This window comes from Podarcis erhardii, assembly GCF_964252035.2.
Source record: "Podarcis erhardii genome assembly, chromosome: 4".
Taxonomy (NCBI): Eukaryota; Metazoa; Chordata; class Lepidosauria; order Squamata; family Lacertidae; genus Podarcis; species Podarcis erhardii.
The window spans coordinates 64,038,803-64,057,754 of record NC_138508.1 but is presented as its reverse complement, the minus strand read 5'-3'; the positions used below and the strand labels follow the sequence as shown (position 1 = coordinate 64,057,754).

At 41.6% G+C, this 18,952-nt stretch overlaps 1 protein-coding gene across 3 annotated transcripts in view; it reads left to right on the top strand.

The window, feature by feature from the left end:
• The first annotated feature begins 346 nt into the window (after window positions 1–346).
• Window positions 347–18,952, top strand: part of IL1RAPL1 (interleukin 1 receptor accessory protein like 1) — a 676,350-nt gene continuing 657,744 nt past the window's right edge. Inside the window, exon 1 of one of the 3 annotated variants that reach the window (XM_081858879.1) lies at window positions 347–1,384. The gene's annotated coding sequence lies outside the window, so the exon portion shown is untranslated. The remainder of the gene's footprint in view (window positions 1,385–18,952) is intronic. The other 2 variants (XM_081858875.1, XM_081858874.1) reach the window with 2 other exon arrangements.

Genomic DNA, 18,952 nt, shown 5'->3' with positions numbered 1-18,952 from the left:
ACAACCCTTCACTTGGGAAATTTCATGAAGGGAGGGAGAAAAGAGAGCACAACCACCGATCAGTGTAGGACTTGGTATACAAGCTTTTTGGCTTAGCTTGTGCTGGATCTCCAGCCTCCCAAGCCCCATGGAAAAGTGGGCAGAGGAGCTGTGGGTGATAATGTGTGTCCTTGGCACCGGTAGTAGGCAGAAATGACTTCTTTCTCTCCTGTCCCTCACCCGCCCGCCGCCTGCCCCCCCCCCTTCAAATCCGTCTCCTCTCTAATGCTTTGCAGAGAGGCAGTTGACTGTGGATTGGCTAGTACTAAAGTATCCATTGGGTGGCAGTAACAGTACCTTCTTTATGACTTGCAGCAAAGCAGAGAATGCATTCAATCAAATGAGCCGATCTTGTAGAAACACTGGAATCGTTTATGCATTGCAGTTTCTCTCTCTCTCTCTCTCTCTCTCTCTCGCTCACACGCTCACACACACGCTCCCTCTCTGCCTTCGTCCCTCCCTCCCTCCCTTTCTCTTCCTTAGGATATTTGGGCTGGATTGCCTTTAATTCATCACGACCTGCTCCTTGGGGTTGGTGCACTTGTCATTTGCACAGAAGATTAGCATCATTCAGGGCAAACCGACAACTGTGGGATTTCCCTCCCCCCACCCTCTCTCTCCTTTCCTTCCAATATATATTTTTAAGGGGGGGAAAAATCCCCTCTGTGCCGATTTGAGAGTTTTAGGACCCAGGAGACTTCCTCTCCAACAGCAGGAGCCGTGTGTGCTTTCCACATAGCGGTACAGTACCAGGAAAACCCCGTCGGATCGGTGATTGTAGGATACTTGTGAAATCTCCTTCGGATTCCTGCTTCCCGGGGACTGCATGGTGGCATTGGGATTTCTCCAGGTGCATCGAGGGGCTTTGAGAAGGCTCCATGCTCACAAGCCAGGCTTGTCCAAGAGCTCGCGGACTTCTGGGGTTATCCATCTCTCCCTCTGGCTTTCCCCCCTTCTGAGCCAGCTCCTTCTCCTTCTCCCTCTCGCTCTTCTTCCCGTCTTCTAATTTTAATTTCTGCTTCCCACCTGGATTGTACCATCCGCGGAACAACCTGGCCACTTTGAGAACTCGCAGGAGGCGAATCTGGCCACGGATCTTGAGCTCTATATGGAATTATCTGCTTGGATGGTGAACTTGGCACTCTTGAATGGGCATCTTCTCCCTCGTCTTAATTGCTAGCAGCGAAAGGGGAAAAGAACCCGGAGGAGTTTTGGGTTTTTCTGGGTTTTTTCCTGTTGTTGGGTTTTTTTTTTAATCGTGGATTCCTTGACTACGCATTGTGATGACCAGCAATTACCTTACTGACTGATACAAGGAGACGACTATTTTGCAAGACTGTGGTGGGTAAGCTCATTTTTCTTCCTCTTCGTATATATGCATAGAAAGCTATATAAAAATAAAAGCCCCTCGGAGGCGTTGCTAAACTTGGTAGCTTGCAACTGAAAAGACTACTTTTCCCGATTGCTGCATTACACTGATGAGGGGGGTGGGGGGATTTTTATATATATCTATAGGGGGAGGTGGGAAAGATCTCGTCGTTATTGGCAGTTCAGAGGAACAACTGCAGTAGGTATTTCTGAGAGTGCATTTTGCGATAAATCAAAGCCCGAGCAAGGTCTCCCCCCCCCCCAACCATGCCTCCTTGGTGTGGGAGATCGGCCTGAATGCAGTCTGAGCAAACAGGCTTCCTCCTTGCTCCCACTCCACCACCACCCCGGTTTCTCCCTTTTCTGGCTCAAAGGGATCTACAGCAGTCACAGGAGCCCCCGGTGATGGAACCTATTTAACATGAAATGGGCTCCCATCTCTCGGTTCAAAGATGAGGCCATTTATTTATTTATATATTTTCCCCCAACTCTGTGCAGCATTCGCTTGGATCGGCAACGGAGACAGAGAGCCTTCATTTATTTTATATTTTTATTATTTTGGTTCAAGTTGCTGAACTTTAAAGCGCCAATCTGGATTTATTTTGGCACGGTGAGGCTTTAGTTCTGGAGGGTTCATGTGTTTGCTCGTGGATATGGCATCGGGGGCGTCGGGAGCTAACCTGAAGGGTAGCAGGAGCTAACCAGGATGCTCAAATTGTTTCAGGTTGTCCTCGGTGGCTTTTGTCGTCCCCCCCCCCCCACCTGCTTTTGGGAGAGGCGTTTTCCTTTTCCGCCCGCTAACTTGATGTCTTCTTGACACCTTAAGACCCAGCCACGTGCAAAGGCGCTGGCGATCTGGGAAAGGAGAGATCGGATCTCGCCACAGCCTTACCTGCAGCTGGCTGGGGGCAAGATGGGCACAGGGCACTTAACTGTGGAGTGGAGATGAAATAAACTGGAATTCCCTCCACACCGAGCGATGCCCACTGTTAAACCTTTCTCTGCAAAATGCATTTGGATCAGGGGGAGGGGGGAGTGACTGTGGGAATCAATAGTGATGACGTGGTACAATGCAATGCACTGCAATGCTAAAGTTCTATAGTGTGTGCAGGAATATAGACTCCCATGTGCAGCTGATGATGGTTCATGCATTATGGATGGGAGGGGAGGTTGCAGCTGGATATGGAGGAAGATAGATGTAGCTGTGCATAATCAATGATTATGTAACTTGATTGCATCTAATAACATAATCATACAGTGTATCAATCACTTGAGTTAACTTTGGATGGCTACCGTCGACGGAATGGAGAAAGAGAGTCATTTTTTGCTATTGTGGAAGAGCTGAGATCCCCCCCCCCTCCAGCCTTCCTCAGCACAGTTCTCTCCGGGACAGTAGCATCAGAGAATCACCGTGATTAACTCAGCCACACCTGTTCCGAGGGACGCATTATTTTTATTTATTTTTAAAAAATCCCTTCACTGTTGCAGAAGTTCTCCTTGAAAAGGTTAAAGAGGAATGAGTTGTAAATTAACTGGGGGGTGGGGGAGTTGAATGGAAGGGCAGCCACACCCAGGTGAAAGCTCCTTTAGAGAATGGGAACACAGCAACAGAAGCTTCTCTTTCGATTTCCAAAACGTGTCTAATGTTAGACTCCCTCTGATTGTTGAAGGTGTTAGGTCATCACTTGTCTTGGTGGCAGGAAATGTGCCATGAAGCTTTAGCTGGTTATTAACTTTGAAAACTGTAAGCAGCAGCTTGGCGAATTAAGGGAAGGTATCTGCTGGTCCAGCATCCACCTAGCCTCCCTTTTCAGTTTCAAAATAGAACCAAGAGTTCTGCCTCGGCATGACTGACAGCTGTCACCTTTGAAAGGCAGGATGGTGGCGAGGTAATTGTGAGCACAGAGAAGTGTGATTACATAAAACTCAAGGCAAGATCAAAGGTGGATGATTCCATGTGTTTAAATGAGGGCAGCATGGCATTGTTCTGATATATCCTTTACAAAAGGGACTACCTTTCAATGAGGAAAAGTTACCAGCACAACTACTACTGTCATCCAAATAGAACTGACGTTGGCCAAATAGAATTTCTCCCCAGAAGAGAACCATGGAAAGCACACACAGAACTGTATAGAACCTTCTTCCTCCATTTAGGAATCTGTGAAATAAATTATCTAACCAAGACATAAGCCATGTTCTTGCACCATGTAGGTTCAATGTGTCAAAAAAAGTGGGGGGAACAGTGTAGAATAGATAGGTTAGCGAGAAGTGAGAAAACGGGATCTGCAGTGTTTGAGATGCATCAACCACCTCTTCTTAGTCAAGCAGAAGGCATAGCCAGTTCTCAAGAACTTTGCAAAAGGTACACACAGCTTATTAACAGATGGGGACCTTGGTCTTCCAGCAACCCACTTTACACATCTCTATTTTAAACTGGTTCATCATTTTGTGTCTTCTCTCTCAAGGGGGGGGGGGGCAGTGAGAGGCAGACACTAATAGATTGCACTAATGCAGGGTAGGGCTTGGCATTCATGGAATATATTAAGTGATTGGAAAATACAGATAGGAAATTAACTCCTGTTTCCATCCTTCAGGGGTCAGAATAGCACTATGGCAACTCCCTTGCATTAGGATCTCTCTTGTAATTTTCAGAAATGTTCCTAACGCTGGAAATTCTCTCTGACACTTCTCTCTTTCCCCCTTCCGATTCACTGTGTACACTCTCATTCTTTAATTACTTATAGGGTTTCCTGTGCTGCTTACATCAGAGCAACAATTCTCTAGGACCTGTAACAAACCAAGTATTTTGTGAGAGCAATTATTCAAGGAAGCAGTATTGGAGGGTGTGAGACAAGGAAGGCTTTATAATTAAGAATATATTCATAAATCATAAGAATATTTGCAAGGATATTAACTCATTGATTTCCATAGGCCTATTAACTCATTGATTTCCATAATTTAGGTGCACCAGCTGTGCACTGAATTGTACTGACATTCAATTTGACCCTTGCTTTCATGATCTTTAATGTATATTTTGCATAATGTACAATATTGTACAAACAGCTGGTGTAAGATGTGTATAGGATATTCTTCTGATATGCAGGAAACTGCTTCTCTACAAAAAGAAATATTATTTAACCTTGCCTTCCCAGGATACAATTAAAGGGCCGGTAAAGTCAATACTAATTTTGCCATCAATGTCAGCCTGAAAAAGAATTAGGCCTTCAGGTTTCTGCAGTGATAGATAGAAACTCTGATTCTAAAAACAAGGGCATAAAGAAAATTGCAGTGACTCCTTTTTGTTAAGAAAGATTAAGAATTTGTTTCCCTGTTGTTTAGCAGACTTGATCTATGGGTGATAGTAAATCACAGCCAATTGATTTGAATAAAATTCCTCAGGCAAATTTCTGATTAAACTTGCATGGAATAATCTGTTGGTAGATACTGGGGTAATGTGCATCTTGAGTATAACGTGAAATTACTTAACTCTGTGTTCTGCTGTGGAAATAAAACATAGCTAATTACCAAAGTACTTTTCTGTATTTTGATCTGCTTTGTTTGCAGTAAAGTGTATTCATCTATTTTTATATTTTATAACCGATATAATTTTTATTGCTTGGCCAACCTCCCATTTCTACAGAGTAGACTCCTCTCTTTTTTAATTTATGGCAATTGAAACATCGAAGTCCTGATTAATATGATTAAAAAGTAGCAACTTATCAAGTGTTGCTTAAGTTATAAAGTGTAATTATAGCAGCAGCACCATTTGCACAGCTCTAGATAAGATTATGTCAGCATTTTCAGTTGTAAGCCTCTATCTTGTGACCATCCATCATGCATAGGGGATATGGAATGAAACATTTACACTGAAGACCCTGAAACAAAAATTGCAGTTTGTTGGGTTAGTTATATTTGTATGGGTATTCTCTCTCTCTCTCTCTCTCTCTCTCTCTGTCTTTTAATGGGAGTCTGAAGCAAGGGAGAGAGGAGGAGGAAGGAGGAGGCACTCTAATTCACCAATTCAATTATGTGTGCATTTGACTTCTGCAGTGTAAATAAATATAGATTAGAGAGAGGCCACAGGAGGTATGAAGTTATAATGAATGCTTTTATTGATTTGATATGCTTTTTATAAACAGTGTTTAGGGAAAAGATGAATATTGCTTCCACATATGACATTTCAGTCGTAGCAGCTAATAAATGAATAGTCTTTGTGCCTGGACAGTCAAGGAATGCAACTTTTTCTCTTCCATGAAAGATATCTACTCATACTGTTGCATACAGTTTTAGACACTGGATGCTTTTGTTCTGCTTCATTGTCCTATTGCCAGTTGACTACAATGCAACTACAAAACAAGGCTGGTCAGTGTTGTGGCACATGCTGCCATTTGTAGCACGTGCATATTGTTGCATGAGCTGAACACACGAACTATTAGCCTATGATCTACAGCTGGTGGGAAAGGTCTAGTACCCCACCCATAACAGTTTTACTACCCAGTTGACTAGGCAGGGGTGATCTGCAGATGCCTTCTGTTGTGTTTACTGATTATCTCCTTCCACTGAAATAAAAGGGAGTGATCCAAAAGGCATATGTATTCCTTAGACCGTTTCGTGTACTCAGACATTCCTTATCAATGGGAAGCTAGTGACTGTCGTATTGTGAAAAACATTGTTTCCATTGAGTTATATATGTGTGCGCGCACGCACACATGCATTTGTACAGTCCATACATGTGCCAGCTGTTTGAATAGTTAAGACTTAAAATATCCCCTCCTATTCGTTCAATTAAATGGTAGCTTCACAGTTCTTAGTGTGGCACAACTGTGTTAAATTGGAAGCATGGCAAAACCTGCAAAAAAAAAAAAAAAAGGCTTTCCTTTTATTCATTCATTTTGAACTATTATAGTCTTGTATAGGCCAAACATACTTGCAAAGCTTCTGTGCTTTGGGGAGCAATGATAGTTGAGTGAAATACCACATGCAAAATATCCAGGGTTCAAACCCTGGTATAGCTAGTTTAACAAACAAAGAAGGATCAAAGTGTTGGTGTTGACCTTTAAAGCCCTAAATGGCCTTGGTCCAGTATATCTGAAGGAGCATCTCCACCCCCATCGTTCTGCCCGGACGCTGAAGTCCAGCGCCGAGGGCCTTCTGGTGGTCCCCTCATTGCGAGAAGCAAAGCTACAGGGAACCAGGCAGAGGGCCTTCCCGGTAGTGGCACCCGCCCTGTGGAACGCCCTTCCAGCAGATGTCAAAGCGATAAACAACTACCTGACATTCAGAAGACATCTTAAGGCAGCCCTGTTCAGGGAAGTTTTTAATGTGTGACATTTTAGTGTATTTTTGGTCTCTGTGAAAGCCAACAGAGTGGCTGGGGAAACCCAGCTAGATGGGCAGGGTACAAATAAATTATTATTATTATTATTATTATTATTATTATTATTATTATTATTATCAAGAACCAGTTTCTGTGGAAGATCTTTGCTTAAGACTTGCTGCTTACTTAGTACAGTCTACTGTGGTCTGACCTGGTATGGCTCAGCTTCCTTTGTTACCTGCCGAAGTCTGTATAATGGTTGAGGCAGGCAGGTTGAGACAGTGCAACTGCCCAATCTCTGAGGGACAGGTACGGACTGAAATATTTGCTCAAAGTTACTATAAGGACATACCGTGCCCTCAGTGAGCGCTAGGAAGCAACCATCTCTCATGACAACTTGGATCACAATCTCTCACGAGGACACAACTTGTTTTCCATGTTTTTATGGCTTCTTAAAAAAATAGAAAATCGTCCTTACTTTGGATAGCTGACACCTCCTGTCATTTGAACCAATAAGTACTTGGTCTATTAAAATCTAATGTGTGTAGCTCAGTCTAATTTGCTATAGGGAAATATGTAATTAGAAATTTCAAAGTTTTCAGCCTACAGACTACAGAAACTTCTAGGAATGACTCATCCACTCTGGTAATGTATTGAGATGGATTGTAATAGGTCCCTAAGATAAAAGCTCTTTCCAAAGAAGATGTGGGGGAGGGAATCAGTAACAAACTAACCAACTTTTTTTTTCTAGATAGAAAAATAGTAATAAATGAGTCAGTAAATGGGAGTATTGCAAAAGTTAACACACAAGAGAACAGGGGTTCTAGATGAAGATATAATGATTGATTTATTGTAAATGTGGCATATTTAAAATGAGCCTTAAAAATATAGATGATGACACTGCAATACATTTGTATAAATCAAGGCCCAAAACAGTTACTTGTGGTAATGTTAGTCTGCATGTGAAAAAAACAAAACTATTCAATGCCATTTGGGTTATTGAGAGTGCAATTCTAGCTCTGCTGATGGCTATAAAGATTAACATGGTGTACACTGGTTCTCCACCATGGTAGGGGAACCCTCGTGGTGGCAGGCTGTGCAGTAGCTGAGGCCCCAGATGTCCCCAGAAATGTGGAAAGCTACCACTGGCCATTCTTCCGCTTGTGGTAGAAAGCAGAAACAGGGCATTTCTGGGGTGGGGCACTGCATCCCAAACCCTGCAGATCATTAAGGGGTCCAATCTTACTTCCCGTCAGCTACATCAGCCTGCAGCTGGCATTGTGAAAATGAAGAAAGAACCAGCTTACATCTTCAAGTCTGGTTGTCACAAGTCAGCAAGACTAGATTCCCCACTTAGCTGTTCCACGACCCCACTTAGGATTACACTGTGAGTTCATAGAATCATAGAATCATAGAGTTGGAAGAGACCACAAGGGCCATCGAGTCCAACCCCCTGCCAAGCAGGAAACACCATCAGAGCACTCCTGACATATGGTTGTCAAGCCTCTGCTTAAAGACCTCCAAAGAAGGAGACTCCACCACACTCCTTGGCAGCAAATTCCACTGTCGAACAGCTCTTACTGTCAGGAAGTTCTTCCTAATGTTTAGGTGGAATCTTTTTTCTTGTAGTTTGGAACCATTGCTCCGTGTCCGCTTCTCTGGAGCAGCAGAAAACAACCTTTCTCCCTCCTCTATGTGACATCCTTTTATATATTTGAACATGGCTATCATATCACCCCTTAACCTCCTCTTCTCCAGGCTAAACATGCCCAGCTCCCTTAGCCGTTCTTCATAAGGCATCGTTTCCAGGCCTTTGACCATTTTGGTTGCCCTCCTCTGGACACGTTCCAGTTTGTCAGTGTCCTTCTTGAACTGTGGTGCCCAGAACTGGACACAGTACTCCAGGTGAGGTCTGACCAAAGCAGAATACAGTGGCACTGTTACTTCCCTTGATCTAGATGCAATACTCCTATTGATGCAGCCCAGAATTGCATTGGCTTTTTTAGCTGCCGCGTCACACTGTTGGCTCATGTCAAGTTTGTGGTCAACCAAGACTCCTAGATCCTTTTCACATGTACTGCTCTCAAGCCAGGTGTCACCCATCTTGTATTTGTGCCTCTCATTTTTTTTGCCCAAGTCCAATACTTTACATTTCTCCCTATTAAAATTCATCTTGTTTGTTTTGGCCCAGTTCTCTAATCTGTCAAGGTCGTTTTGAAGTGTGATCCTGTCCTCTGGGGTGTTAGCCACCCCTCCCAGTTTGGTGTCATCTGCAAATTTGATCAGGATGCCCTTGAGTCCATCATCCAAGTCGTTGATAAAGATGTTGAATAAGACCGGGCCCAAGACAGAACCCTGTGGCACCCCACTAGTCACTCTTCTCCAGGATGAAGAGGAACCATTGATGAGCACCCTTTGGGTTCGGTCAGTCAGCCAGTTACAAATCCACTGAGTGGTAGCATAGTCAAGACCGCATTTTACCAGCTTCTTTACAAGAATATCATGGGGCACCTTGTCAAATGCCTTGCTGAAATCAAGGTAGGCTACATCCACTGCGTTCCCTTCATCTACCAGGCTTGTAATTCTGTCAAAAAACGAGATCAGGTTAGTCTGACATGACTTATTTTTCAGAAATCCATGCTGACTATTGGTGATCACAGCATTCCTTTCTAGGTGCTCACAGACTGTTGTTTGGACACTTTCTGTTTTGGACTTCCTAGTTTTTAATATGTCTTCATATTACTTTTCATTTTCTACTCTCATTACTAAGTTGGGAACAAGCCTGGTTTATTCATGTACATTTTCCTTCCATCTGGTTTATTCATGTACATTTTCCTTCCATCTTCTTTTTCCCAGAGACCCAGTTCAGTTCCTTTATATATTCTTTATATTGTAAAAATTACTATGTGGAATTTCAAGTAAATTGCTATTTTCATTGTTCTTCTTTGAACCTTACCCAGTCTGTAGAGCCAAAAGTGTGAATGCACAAGACAAGATAATGCCAGTACTGTTTTACTGTTATGAAGTCCAGTACCCTTTTGCATTTCTTGGCAGAGAATCATCTGCGAGTAAAACTGAAAATGGCTTATTTTACAAACACACTGGAGCATTGCATTGTAGTTCACAGTTGGAGTAGTAGTGGGATAGGAGAGCTGAAAATAATGCCAATATAGTTCACATCCGGAAACCAATGTGACACTTGAGTGTCAGGTAGCCTAAGGGTGAACATTACTTCTGGTAAAGGAGCCACCATCACTTTTTAGACTCATCTACCTTGGACGTGGGTGGCGCTGTGGGTTAAACCACAGAGCCTAGGACTTGCCGATCAGAAAGTCAGCGGTTCAAATCCCCACAATGGGGTGCGCACCTGTTGCTCGGTCCCTGCTCCTGCCCACCTAGCTTCTGGTTCGCCAGAAGCAGCTTAGTTATGCTGGCCACATGACCCGGAAGCTGTATGCCGGCTCCCTCGGCCAATAAAGCGAGATGAACACTGCAACCCCAGAGTAGGTCACGACTGGACCTAACGGTCAGGGGTCCCTTTACCTTTACTTTACCTGTGTACTTACCCTCCAACTTCTCGAAGGTTTTCTTCCACTGTAAAAGAGGTTTCCATTTTTCTGTCTCTTTTGGGAAGCACTTTAAAGTTTTGGTGGGTGTGGGGTTGAGTTTATGCTATCATTGCTAGGTGGCTGTGGATGGCATGGGCATTTTTTTCCTTTCTATTAAACATGACTCTCTCACTTTGCAGCCTCCCCAGCTGCCTGTGCTTCAGAATCTGAAAAAGCCACATATGATAGGTTACATCCCCCGAGTTGTAAATGAAGGTTGGATACTGGGCAACTAGGATTAGTGAGGTTGCTGATTTGTTTTTAAGGAAAGTCCTTTTGTTTACTGAAACAAAGCCAAACCAAAATGAGCTTTGTACTGATTTCTTTAAAAGTATAAGTCATCAAGTGTGTGTGTGTGTGTGTGTGTGTGTGTTTGTTTGTTTTAAGGGCAGCTGTTAGGTATACTGTAGGTAGCCTTCCCATGGTTATAGGAAAATCCAGCTGAGGACATTATAGGGATTTCAGGAAAGATGGGCATAATGGAAAGCTGCAGAAGGCAGACCAATGATTTGTAGAATGAGAGGACAATTGCAAACTAAAAGTAGCAGTACAACGGAAACCATGAGAATTTCACTGAAATTTTCTCTCCCTATTGATAGTTTTTGAATGCACGTTCTTTTTTCATAAATTGATGGGGAACAGTTCAGTAGAGTTATAGAGTTGGAAGGGACCACAAAGGTCATCTAGTCCAACTCTCTGAAATGCAGGAATGTTTCACACAACATGGGGCTCAAACCCACAACCCTGAGATTAAGAGTCTCATGCTCTACCGACTGAGCTAGGTGAAATTTTGGGCACAACATTATTATTCTTTTATTTTTTCTTATCTTGTATAACCTGAATGTCCTGGTTCTTACATAATTTAAAATTGCAGCAGGAACTTGGAATGTTACTACGTTGTATGGAATATGCAACACTACCCAGCTTGATGTCTTCTGCAAATTTGATCAATTTACTATCCACGGCTTTAATTGTTGACTATGAAAGTCTGTAAGAAAAACCTAGTTACTATTTCTTATTTCTAAGTGTGACAGTGCTAGCTGTGTGATTCTGAATAGTTATTAACTGTGCAGTTTTGCAGTGGATTTCCATGGCACATATTCCTTTTCTTAAATTCAAAAGCATTTGCTTGAATTTTTGAAGACACTAAAAGCTTTCCATGCATATATTCCAAATGAGTTAGGATAGGGCTTGGCAACAACAGGCTATTGGCCACATATCTACGCCAGCAATGTTTCCCCTGCTTTTTCAGTTTCTTAACCATACTTCTTTGGATAATTGATGGTCCAGAGTAAGTAAAGAGAGTTATCAGCTAATGATGCCATTTTGGAAAAGGTCAAAAATAAGATGTGCTTCAAAAATATCAGCTTGAAAATATGACATATATAGTTGTAATGTGCAAACAAGTCTAAAAGATTATATTATTTATGCTTTTGTGTTTTTAGTTTGTGAAAGCCACTTTATTGTCTATGAGCCTAGAATCTCCTTGGCATCACCCAGTGATATGGCAAACTCTGTTGAGGCATGTGCAGAGTGCCCACCCTAAGACGTGGAGTGTGCAAAAGATCAGTGAAACACCAAACAGTTCTAGGAAAAGTCAGTTGCTTTTGTTGTTGTTGTTTAGTCGATTAGTTGTGTCCGACTCTTCGTGACCCCATGGACCAGAGCACGCCAGGCACTCCTGTCTTCCACTGCCTCCCAGAGTTTTGTCAAATTCATGTTGGTCGCTTCTATAACATTGTCCAACCATCTTGTCCTCTGTCGTCCCCTTCTCCTTGTGCCCTCTATCTTACCCAACATCAGAGTTTTTTCCAGAGAGTCTTCTCTTCTCATGAGGTATCCAAACTATTGGAGCCTCAGCTTCAGAATCTGTCCTTCCAGTGAGCACACAGGGTTGATTTCCTTCAGAATGGATAGGTTTGATCTTTTTGCAGTCCATGGGACTCTCAAGAGTTGCTTTACTGACAGTATAATTCAGTTTCAGTTACATAAAGTTGTAGATACAGCCTCCTTACAGCATACAGACTATGCTCTGGCCAAGGGCAGGGGTCTGGGTGCTGGCAACCCATGCTATGCCACTACCTGCCACTACTATGTTGATCATGTTTTTGCTAATGAAGAGTTAACTCCAAGTTGCATGGCATGATGTACTGCTGGCTGGCTCCTGACAGGAGGGTACATAAGCCCAGGGTGGGCATGGTCCCACTGTTGCTTCCTGGGAAAGTTAATGCCAGCTACATAGGTGCCAGAAGTGGGTGGGTAGTGCACCTTAAGAGCTACTTTAAGTGCATGCTTTTGTCAATAATGAATTAACTACCAGCTGTTTGTCCTTCTTGGTGGGTGTGCACAGGACAACAAGTGTTTACATTGCCACCTTCCAGAAGGAAAAAAACTTGAAAACTAGCCAAATGAGGGCTGAGGATGCTCAGTGGGCATGGAATGCTGACTGCTGGGAGGAGGAAAGGAATATTGAAGGGAGGAGCTATGTGTCTAAAAAGGTTTGATGCTCAAAAGTTGTGGTGGGATGTGTGCATTTCTTTATCTGTTAATATTCACCATACAACTCTACCTTTGAGGAACGGAGATAGAGAGCATTGTATATTTTATCAGTCAGGCTCCCACAGCAGGTGGTAGGTGAAGTGTTGCTGGCACCAGAGGTGAAATTGTAGCTTTAGGATTCTATTTTAATTGTAATCAAAGTTTATTTAACAAGGTTTGCACTGGGCTTTGTAATTTCCTTTCATATTAATGTTGCTTAGGTTTTTAATATGATAATATCTGATTAGAAAGGAACACATCATCTTGTATGAATTTTTTTAAGCCAAACCTTTAAGAATGCTGTTGAGGCTTGAATAGTCTTCAGGTATTTGTCCTCATACAGTCTTATAACACAGAGAGAAAGGAATGGGGATGGGAACCCACATACTAGACCCTACCTGGCAGTGTCCCTGCGGGCTCCAGTTCAGGAAGGGTTTGAAGTGGTGTTCTTTGCATGTTCAGCTAAATGAGCTTAAATTTCCATACCCTCCAACATTTGTCCAGTGAAAATAGGGACTTCCTATTCCACACCCTCCAACACTTTTCCAATGACAATAGGGGCATCTTAAGGAAAAACGGGACATTCTGAGATCAAATCGGAAACCAGTTGCAGAGTTCTAAGCACACACAATTTTATTTGCTTCTACCTTCTTCAAATTGTCATGTTAATTTCACAAAGGTTTAAAAAGCACCCAATATGCCCAGGAATGTTAGGGTCAGGGTTTGTGTGCACCCTCTGTGCCCTCTTCCCAGTTTTATCACTCTCATGTTAAGTCCAACACCTGAGCATGGTTAAGAGCAGGAAGCATAACAGAAATGCAAAGAATGGATTCTTGATAGCTGTGGTGCAAGACATGAATGCAAAACAATATTTGTAATACCAAAGGGAGTTCTGGCAATTATTTTCGGGGTGTGGTGTGCCAAGCAAAATCATGGGAAAATGTTGTTCATTACTTCCAGTTGTGCAACATATTGTTACAATAATCCTTGGCATTTTTAAACTTAATGTTAATTCAGTCAAAATGAGGTCATATGTGCTAGTGAGACATGCAAACACCCTGGCTCCTAGTCCCTCATTTTCATCTTTCACATGCTTCACAAACCAGCACAGTTAAGCATGTTTAAGCAACATTGATTTCAGTGGGACTTAACGACAATGAATTATGACCATAATGTCTTTTTCCAATACAGTATAATGGTCTCATATACATTCAAGTATCCTACAGACTTGATCATTTCCTTTCTTTTACTTAAGGATAATGACCTCAAGGTCAGGTGAAATGTCTATAGGGAATGAAATGTCAGCTCAGCAGTTTCTGTATCTTCCTTTTTTCTTTTTCTTCCAGTCCATTCATTCTTGTTCATAGGGAATACCCTGTGTGGCTAATGTAAATAGCCGAAAGGCAATGTTGATAGAAGATGGTGTACATGACACTGGGGGATATACATGAGCACTTTGATTGTACTTAGCATTCAGTCTAAACTCTATGGCACACTAATCTTGTTATAGTTAAGACTAGCAATGGGCATTTGGCAGGATAAAAGAAGTTGCTTGAATATGCATGGTAGCAGCTTCAGCAATATGTCTAATTGCATGTTGAATTGACTTTAAAAAAATGTTGCAGCAACCAAACACATAGGCTGGTAGTTAATGTACCAACATAGTGTTATAAGCCAAGACCTTCCCTCCTGTGTTACTGAATCTGCTTGGGCCTTCTTCAGGCCTTAATGTAGAGGGAGGCATTGGGTACAAGTGCATTAGCACAACCCTGTGTTGTCATATCTATTGCCTTCCAGCCAGGGCCAGATTTAGGTTTGATGAGGCCCTAAGCTACTGAAGGTAATGGGGCCCTTTATATGTCCAGCTGTCCTTTGTCAACAACAAATTGTCACTGTTTTTTGTGTTGAATATATGCTATATGGTACCGTAATTTATGAATCTAATAGGTATCTAAAGCCATTTGTACGTAACAAAATATGTATTTTATCAAAGTAATTGTTGAACTGAAATACAATTAAGAAGAAGAAGAAGAAGAAGAATAGTGAAATACAATTAAGAAGAAGTATATTGGAGGGGAGCAAGAGAGTGGGGCCCTAAGCTATAGCTCATACGTGAATCCAGCACTGCTTCCAACTCATGGAAGGTGACAATTTTTTACTGGGGGGATCCTTCTATATCCGTGGGAGCTCTCCATGCTTTTGAGAATCCTTGGGATGGAGCAGAATTTCAGCAATAGAGTTATTGACTATAAAGAGCACTTGTATTGAAGTAAGCCACAAGGCAGGCTAGTTTGCTCCCCTTTACTCCCAGAGACTATCTGTAGTGTTGCACAGTCTCATTTCTGTTCTGTTTCTATATCCTTAGCTACTTGTAATTATCATTCCCATCCCAACTTTAGGGTCACAGACTCTGTGGTGATGTTCATGTTTTGCCTTCTTTTACAAGGCTCTGCGTGTCTGATAAGGGATCTATCAAATTGGAAGAGATCAAAAAGCCATCCCTTCCCCCCTCTCACTCCCCAAGCCAAATGGAAAATGCTTCCCTTATGCAATCCCAAACCCAATGTGCGGTAGCAAGCTGTGATATTGTTATATAGTGCTTTCTTTTCTCAGATAAGAAAGTTCCTATTTCATATATTATTTCATATACTTAGGTATATGAATGCTAAATGCACCACAATATATGAGTTAAACTGAGGCTTTGGTCACATTTGTCTTGACCTTTACAATACTGACATACATAGCTAGGATTATAAACACACTACTGCGGTAACCACATTCATTCAGCAACAACCTCCTCAGGCTACTGGTCTTGTATTTCACATATGGAAACTGTTTGATATCTTTCACGCACACTCAACGCCTCCATAAAAAAAATTAATAGTAATGCTGACAATTTCTCTTGAGGGTTTCTGCCAGACTGACTGCCACATAGTTGGGCTAATTTCAGAAGACTGCTTCAGTGCAAGGGCAGTCAAAAAGCTTTGTGACAATGCCAGAAGCAGTCCTTTCTGTTGTACAGAAATGCAGAAGTCTGATAAATTCAGACACTGCATCCATGTCGGTGTATGTGTGCAAATGCGCACCCATGGATAGACGTATCCCTGGAAGATAAGTCAAAGCAGCTAGCAGGCTTGGAGGGGCTTATTTACCAGAGATTTTGTGAAATTCTAAAAAAAAAAAAAAAAAAAAAAAGCTCTGCAGCTGCCTGTAGTACTGGACCCTTGCTCCAGATTTATTAATCATATTGGAAGGGAAATGGTATCAGCTGACCCAATGCTAACCAATTTTCATCTAAAACTTCCTGATAAAGTTCTTAGCTCCAGCAGGGATGAGTCTAGTGACTAAGCCATAGAGAATTTTGTTCATTTTGCCTACCAAGCAGAGGCGCAGAGTCCTCAGTGCTCTTTCTGGTGAGATGTTACTACAATAGGTTTAATGAATAAAGATCACAGACATATCTGATTGAATTAATGCACCAAATATCACTGACAGCAAATGGGGAAAGACAGTGGCACAGACATGGCATAGTGCAATAGGAAGGTTTTTGATTCTCATGCCTAGCGGTATTTACTGGTTTTTATTTAATTTATTTGCATATTGTTCTTCATGAACAATATTCTAGAGTAGTTTACAATACAATTTAATAAATAAAAGCATTAAATTTAATTTTTAGGAAGGCTTGCAAAATGTAAGACTGCCCCTGTTCTCCCGTTTCAGCCTGTAATGGGAGCATTTTGCAAAAGCACTCTTTGAAGCATCTTGCCCCCTCTTCTTTTTAAATGAAGGGAGTTGGATCCTTCAAATAACACTTCTGAGAAGTGATTTAATTCCTGCTCATCATCAGTGATGCTAGCTGATGGGCAAGTGGGTGTGGTTTAGGGAAAATGGCTTCCTGGTGTATAGGGTGAAAAACCCAATATTTTGCCCATTTTCATAAAAGACAAATTACTCACTTCCCTCAACATCACCATAAATAGCATCAAGAGTTAATTGTATCTGACAGTTTTAAAAAATCAGGTTTGTAAAGGACTTTTTTAAAAACTTGGGTATTTTCATAAAAAAAGAACCATCCTTGCAACCCACTATAATTTTCTCTTCTTAGTTATCATTTTGCACAAAACACAGAGACAAAAATCTGATCCCAACTGGATCTGCAAATGTTAAAGCAACCAACAATCTCACTTCAGGTGGTGGTGAGACTTAACAGCAACTCTGACCAAGCGACCTTTAGAGGACACAGTTTCTCTTTTCTTGGAAAGATCTTTGCAGAATGTTTTGCTGAGAGATGCCCTCAGCCCAGTTGAGGGCACAGTGCTTCTAGCATCCTTTAAAGGAAGCAATAAAGTCCTCAGATTTGATGACGGGCTTCAGTGCTGACTACCTACATTAGAGGCTTGCCCTGTGAGAAACCTGTGGAGTATGTTTACCAACACTCTTGCATGATGCTTCCTGCCATATGAGAACATAATAATTGACAAACAATTAGTGCCATTCAAAGGAAGTTGTTCAGTGAGGCAGGATGCCATTCAAGCCAGCTAAATATGGCATAAAATTCTGGCTGTGATGTGATTCCAAAGTACCATTTATTTATAGTGCAGAAACGTTGTATGGGAAGCATGAAAGGAGCAAGGCCACAGGGGTTGAGAAACTAAAAACACATTTACAAGGTTCTGGACAGAATATAATGACTGATAATTTATTCACCATTGTGGCACTTGGGAGTGTAATGTTGTTTTTAAAAAAGTTTGGTTCCGGGTGGAACATTTAAGTAACAAACAAAGCAGGAAACCTGCCCCCTCCAGTTCCTTGTCCACAAATGTCGAAGTGTCAACAGCATTTCTGATTTTCAAGCAGATTTGACAGTTGTAAGTTATGTTTCACAGAAAGGAAGAAAAGTCATTCTCCATTCTTCCATGGATAATGAGCCAACAATCTCTGACCTTAATTCCAAACCAGAAATAATCTTTAACATAATAAAAATTAAGGTGGCATGGACAGACCCAGTCAGTGTAGACAGTACAAAGCAAGATGGATCAATGGTCTGACTCAGTATGAAGCAATTTCCTATGTTCCTGTAATGTCTTAGGTGCAACCATATTGCTTTCCTGGAAAAGGCCTCAGTAATGGCATTTTTTATTTTACTTGTACATGATGTTGTGCATGGGGAATTCTAAAGGATATTTTATCTGTATAACTTTGTTTGGGGTACATTTGATATTGGATTGGCATAGTCATTTTAATTGATTTCTAATTCTATTTTTTTTTCTGTAACGAAGGCTCCCAAAGGTCAGTAACCTTACACTCAACCTTACACTCTAAAAGCCAAGACACAAAAGGATAAGGGGACAGGGCGGAAAGAAGCAGGGGGTGCCTATATAATTTAGGGGTTCCAGGAAATCCATTGTCAGTCTAGGAGCTCTGAAATGATGCATGCCCGTAAAATATTGCCCAGGTGATAACCTAGCACTTTGAGATCTCAGTGGCCTTTAAACTACAGGCAGATGCAAATACACAAAGCATCATGGTATTAGAAGTGAAAAGTACTCAGTGGCTCATTCAACATTGCTGCTCCTTGTTTTGAGCTCAATGCCTGTCTATGTTTATTGTTACACCAGGGAAACAGCAAAACAACCATTAGTTAATATGAAATACCCTGGCATCTAGTGATGAAGTAAGTTGTTCAAACAAAATGGGGTACATTTATTCAATGGCCCATAAAAATGTAAATAGTTTTAAACTCTTTAAAGCCAAACCTATAGCAGTTAATACAGATGTAAACCTGGGAAATGTTAAAGCTGTTTTGAATGGTAACCCTTGACAAATTTCCTCTGAAGCAATGTTAAAGTGCAATGTGAGATCTCCTGTTTTGCTCAAAAGGGATTTTTAATTGAAAACATTTCCATACTTCTCTCCCCCAAAACTGCAATTTCTAGAGTACTCTCTGAACTATTATAAAATGGCCCAAGTCTTAACCAAAAGAGCAAGAAGTGATGCAGGAAGTGGTTTATTTTTTGAGAAATAAAGTTTATTTATTCATTGTTGGAATAGTAAACTTTATGATGCAGTTCAACCCCATATA